Source organism: Sabethes cyaneus, chromosome 3 (genome assembly GCF_943734655.1).
Source record: "Sabethes cyaneus chromosome 3, idSabCyanKW18_F2, whole genome shotgun sequence".
Classification (NCBI taxonomy): Eukaryota; Metazoa; Arthropoda; class Insecta; order Diptera; family Culicidae; genus Sabethes; species Sabethes cyaneus.
The window spans coordinates 101,075,129-101,081,284 of NC_071355.1; positions in this window are offsets into that span (position 1 = coordinate 101,075,129).

Sequence of the window (6,156 nt, forward strand, 5' to 3'; positions counted from 1 at the left end):
TTTTGTGCCCTTTAGAATATATAAATATGTTGATAGTGGTCAAAAAATTAGTACAATAATAAAGTAATAAGATCGTGTACAATTGTATCGTCTTTGCTTGGGAAGTTGAAAAATTGTAGAAAAAATTACTTCAAAGATTTCAACTAAATTTTCAGAAACGAGAAAAATCAATTTACTCTTCTCCAAACGCACATTTGTCTGTCGCTACACTGACAACGATAAAAAGCAAACTGCTTTCCAAGTAGGTATCCAATGTTGTTTCGACCGAATATGTTTTGTTCCTTTTCCTGAGCTGCAACGGTCAAGGCTCGAAAATTGATACGCAGTAATCAGATATTATTCAGTTATGATGCCCGTGCTTGGGAAGTTAGAAAATCGTGCAAAATATGACTCCGAAGAAGATTTGATTTATAGGATGAGTACTGGTGATAACTGTTAGTAAAGTAAATGGTCACAACAATAAAACACTTGCTAAAATTTTAATTCTGAAGTAAAGTTTTAAAGTAAAGTAAAGTAAAATTATAATATTTGTCTTAATTAGTCCAATCCAAATCTTTCGCACTTTGATTTAATTAACAGTCGCAATCGTCCTTGAAAAGCGTTACATCTGGCACGCACGAAATCCTGAGTCATTTCATCCCATGTATTCTCCAATTGCTGGCGCTGTTTGAAAGTATCTACAGTCAATCCTTTGGTGCTCCCTAGTTTGCCTAAAGGGTGTCCCACATCAAATTGCACCACGGAAGAAACATTGTAGAAAATTACCTAATTGACCTATCCTTTTCAAACTTTCAGAAAATAATATAACCCATTAGTAAGCTTTTGCTATATTTATTTCATTCAACTTCAATACCATAACCGCACGCTCGCATCTTACGCTTAACTCCACTCATAAGGTTCTGTACAACATCTCTCTGCAGCTTTTTCTGTACGGAATCCCAGTTTTTTGCATGTCTCCCTTAGATTCCTTGTGATACTTCTGAGTGCCTGCTTCATAATAACCCAGTATTTTTCGATGGGCCTTAGTTCCAGTGCATTGGGGGGTTCATGTCCTTGGGTACGAAAGTAACCCCAAATCTGCAAGCCTGCACACTTTTTTTTTTTTTTTATTTTTTTTTATAATGGCCCACCACTACCCCCACACCAAAAAGCTCTAAGGACGAGCCCCCTGGTAATGGACTCATCTAATGAAAAAGAAAGCAAATAATGAACAAAAAAACCGAGCAGTGTAATTTATTGGTGTGTTTGGAAGTGATGCATACTGAACAAAACTAACATCAAAAAGGGATTCCCAGTGGAAGTTCATTCCTTTGAAGGGATCCCAAAAAACTAAATAAATAGATACACATATAATTAACAAGTTAACTAGACATTTATAGAGTGAATTTTACGAAAATTATCTTGTGGTTGATACGAAACTAAATTATAAAAGTATTAATTTTAGATTTGAAATACTGTTTCAATCTTGTTTTGAATAGCAATCTATTGTTGATTAGCTTAAAGTGTTGTGGTATTTTATTATACGCAGAGGGACCATAAGAAGATATTCGAGTTTGACCAAGGGTACTGAGGGCTCGAGATCTTCCCAAGTTATTTGCATACCTTGTGTTGTGGTCATGAGTTCTTGTCGGCAGAGTAATATTATGATGCATGTTTGTATTTTTCTGAACATCGTAAATAAATAAACAGGATTGCAACTCGCGCAACCCTAGTATTGGTAAGGCGTTATGCATGAAGTTCTTGTATAAGTCAAGCGTTGAGTAAAACTGTGGAACTTAACTTAAAAACTTAAAAATTTTTACCGAATATCGCCATTTTTTGACAAAATTAGAACTGCTGAACGTTCGGTAAAAATTTCGGTGATGGATATCAACGTTTTCGGACCTTTACTAACTTTTGGCGCCATCGAATTTTTTACCAAACGTTCAGCAGTTCTAGTTTCATCAAAAAATTGCGGTGTTCGGTAAAAATTCTTTAGTGTGTGTGTAGTTTTCGGCTAGTGAGACGGTGCAGAATCTTGTTGGATGCAGTATGGTACATTCTCGTAGTGTTTTTTGACGATGGGAAGCAAATGGTTCTTCAAAACATTATTGATGTAATATTTAGTGTTGATTTTAACACCAGGTTCAACAAACAGTAATGGAACCAGCAAAGTTTTGGTGAAACATCCCCTTGTCATCACCCTGGAAACATTATGGAGCCTTTGAAAAACAATGATTATTATTCGGACTCCCGCATTGTTATAAATCTTACACTTACACAATGGCGTTTCGCATGCTGGAAATCTGATGCGCAAAACTTTTTTTTAAACTAAAAACGCTTTTAGGATTCATTATACCAGGACCAGCAGCCGGTTGATGACTGTAAGAAATGTGAAGTTTAGGATAGTTGGAGAAAACTAGTCTGAACTGAATCGGCGAATTAGTTCAAGTTGCCAAGAGTGCTTGCATGCAGAATGAATTTAATATGCTGCAAACATTAATTTGTGCTCCAGTTAACTCAGGGATCTTTTAAGCGTGCGAAATATCTTCTGTTTTCACGCTATTCAGTTACGCTAAAAGTGAAAAGTCATCATCGTTCCGTTTGTTATTTATTCCCGCGTTGCAGAATAGTGATATTTAATAAGCATCAAAAGAATAACGAGACGTAAAAATGTGTTCGTTTTGCCGTTCACTGGTTTACTGGCTGTTACAGAAATGCCATTTTATTTATATCGTGTGGTACAAAAAAGAAGAGCACTGATTGTGTTTATTCCTATGTAAATATGGTGAACAAACAGGCTACTCAGTCAGTAAAGCAGCAGTCTGACCTCGCTGTCATCTCGAGTGCAAAGAGGTGCATAGAGATTGTGGTATGCGAAATTCGAAGTCTTGCAACTTGCAGTGCTAAATATGTTTAAGAAACGCAACGAGTGGAGAATGACATGGAAAACAAGTGAAATCACCTTTCGCTCGGCATATATATACATATTTTCGACATGCTGACAAAAAGTCAAATTTAGTATCTATTTCTGTGCGTGTTTTAAACATGTTTTATTAAATAGACAGTCAAAGAAAAGATTTAAGCTGTTCTGATCCACAATGACATACCATTTCCGGTGAAGAAATTTACCAACGTCACTACTAATACTGGTCAATAAGCAGTGAAATGTAAGTCATTAAACTGGATCAGATGTAAATTTCATATTACAATTTTTAGTAAATTGAGGTAGATGCAGTTGTCTCTGCGTATGATATGCTCGTATGACGCATGACTGTGATGAGTTCTTTGTCAAAAGATATGTTGAGCAAATTATTTAATTTATTTCTCTCTGCAAACCGACATATGTATTTCTAAATTTAAGCTTTGCTTGCTTTTGTTACCCTTCAGTTTGATATTTAATTGGACTATTCTGAGTCTAACTAAACTTGTCTTTCATAATAGAAGAATCAATTAAAATATTTGTTGCTAGGATATAGGACTCCATTTTCGATACTCCATTTTTTACAGAACCAACCAAACGAAATTTTTCAACATATTTCAAATGCTGCTTGGGATTAGTAGGTCATCATAGTTTAATTCTTAATGATATGTCATGCCGTATGTTACACACCGACCGCAGCTGCATTGATATCTCATTTATTTTTTGGTCCTTCGGGAAATTATTCACATGCAGGAGCTAATCACACCTGATCAATTCAAATATGAATGAAAATCTGCAGCTGAGGAAGTTCTACCACCCCCTATTGCTTACGTGCGAGAAGGGTCAGGAAACGAATAACGATTCACATCATTTTGCCTTGAGCGATGTTCGACGATGCCATCTTACTAGTCATCATTCGACTGGCCAGCACAGCTTTATGCAACGACCATCCATTTGCTACAGAATAACTACCCGATGATAAAGTTACCCTTGAGCACTGTTGGTTTTCCACTGGTGGATGTTCTGCTGGTCATTAATACCGTAAGCATCTTCGGAGAGAAGTGGACCCCCACGTGCACAGGAAAAGCTGTGTCTTTGTGAACCGGTTACTGTTACTTTGTAGTGCGTTGCCTAATACATGCATCAGTTATCACATCATTACTAGCCTCATACGATGACCTTGAATAGTATACTGATTGTAATTGAATCCTAATTAGTTTAACGTCCGAGCCTTTGAGAAACGTAACATTTGCAGGGAATCGTTTTATTGACAACATCTTGGACTACATAGACTTTTTCTAAGTTTGAATAAATAAAAGATACAATTTTCATCAATTCTAAGATTTATTGAAAATCTGGATTTTGTGGACTGAATATAAATAATTCGCTCTTTTTGACATGCACCTCCGTCCTTGTTTTTAAAACTGAGTAGCACTATGTGAAAACAAGTACGACCTACAACACTGGAACGAAAAACTTTACGTCATTGAAATCTTTTGCCGCTAGATTATTAGTATAAATAAACAATACTTCCATGCTTTCCCTATTTTTCGAATTTGCTAGGCTCAAGCCCAGATGACGAAGTCGATCTCCAGATAATAAATCGCGTTTTCGTGATTTTTTCACATAGAAAGGACCTGTGGGTTATTTTGGCTGTGGGAACTTTTCTGATAAGCCGCTGTCGTCATTGATAGCTGATAGACAAAGTGCTTCCATTACATTCGAAGCAAATGGAGACGCAATATTCTTTTTCGATTTGCCTTAGGGTTCGTGCACAAATTACGTAACGGTCAGAGGGGAGGGGGGGAGGTTGAGCTTGCGTTACTTTTTGTTACGTAGGGGGGAGGGGGAGTCATGAGAAGAGTTACGTAACAAATTTATCAAATTAAAAAAAACTACGGAATTTTTTTTTGCTAAATAAATCTAAGCAGCTGAGCCCAATATGCAACAAAAGGTGATGCCTTGCTATTTCAACTGTGAAATTCTCCGCGATTCTACTTGATCCAACCCATTCTGATCAAAATGTCTGTTCTGAACTCAGATCTGGTTGTGTTAAATCATACAGTTTGACCAGAATTCAGAATTGACTTCTGATCAGAGTGGTTTTGATAGGAAGGTAGAATCGGTTCGTTTCTTGAGTTTGTAATAAAAAAATTAAACGCATTGTCTGATGTTTATTTAGTCACCCATATTCTGTATTTCGAACGAGTTGAAATATTTCGAACGACTTGGCAAATATTTCGTTCGAGTTGTTTTTTCATATGAAGATCTTTCGTTCGAGCCGCTGTTTTTTCGAACGAAATGTCAGTTTCGAACGAACCATAAACCCGTTCGAAATACAGAATAGGGGTGAGTGACAAGGGGGGGGAGGTTCAGTTAACGTTACGTAATTTAAAGGGGGGGATATGCCAAGCGTTACTTTTTGTTACATAGGGGAGGGAGGGGGTCAAAGAACTATAATTTTTGCGTTACGTAATTTGTGTACCACGCCTTATCAAACAGCCGAATAGCTTTGTCTGGAGAATTTCAAAAATACTAAGGCCTTTGTTGTGGGTGTGGATTTCTAAAATATCTTCACCAAATTAAGTTCGTAAATGCGACGACTTGATGTCAGAGCTATTTTGACTATTACAGATGAATACAAAAATGTATGACTCTTCCCCAAAAAAGGTACAATAGCAATTTCCTTTTAGAAATCACAACCCTCTCTGTTTTAGCGGTGAGAAACCAATTTTGCGGATGAATCTGTTTGTTTTTATACTTGTTCGAAATATGGACTTATACAGCGTAAAGGTACATAATTTTGTTTTACTATAACATGTCATATTGTAATGAAGCAACCTATGTTAGATATTCAAGGTTGCATATAAATTTGTATGCTGTGTAATAATATGAATAGAACTGCCAACTGTTGATAGTCGCGCTTCAGTATCAAAATATATGTCATGTGAGACAACTACGTAGCGTTAGATCAAACATATCCATGTCAATTTTATTGCATGCAGAAGTATCCTCATTTTTCCTCCTTCAACTACCGTCTTCACCGTATACAATATATTTTTCTCGTCTGGCGCCTGCATGGCAGGTCATAAAAAATACGCACGGCTCCCCTCTATAAATACATATTATTACACCAGCATTCTCAATCGATCACAATCATCTTTTCGACCATTGATGGTAAGCCGAGGCGAAACGGGGGAAACGAAAAAGAAAAGTTATTTATATTCCTTTATCCCGACAATAGTAGGAATTTT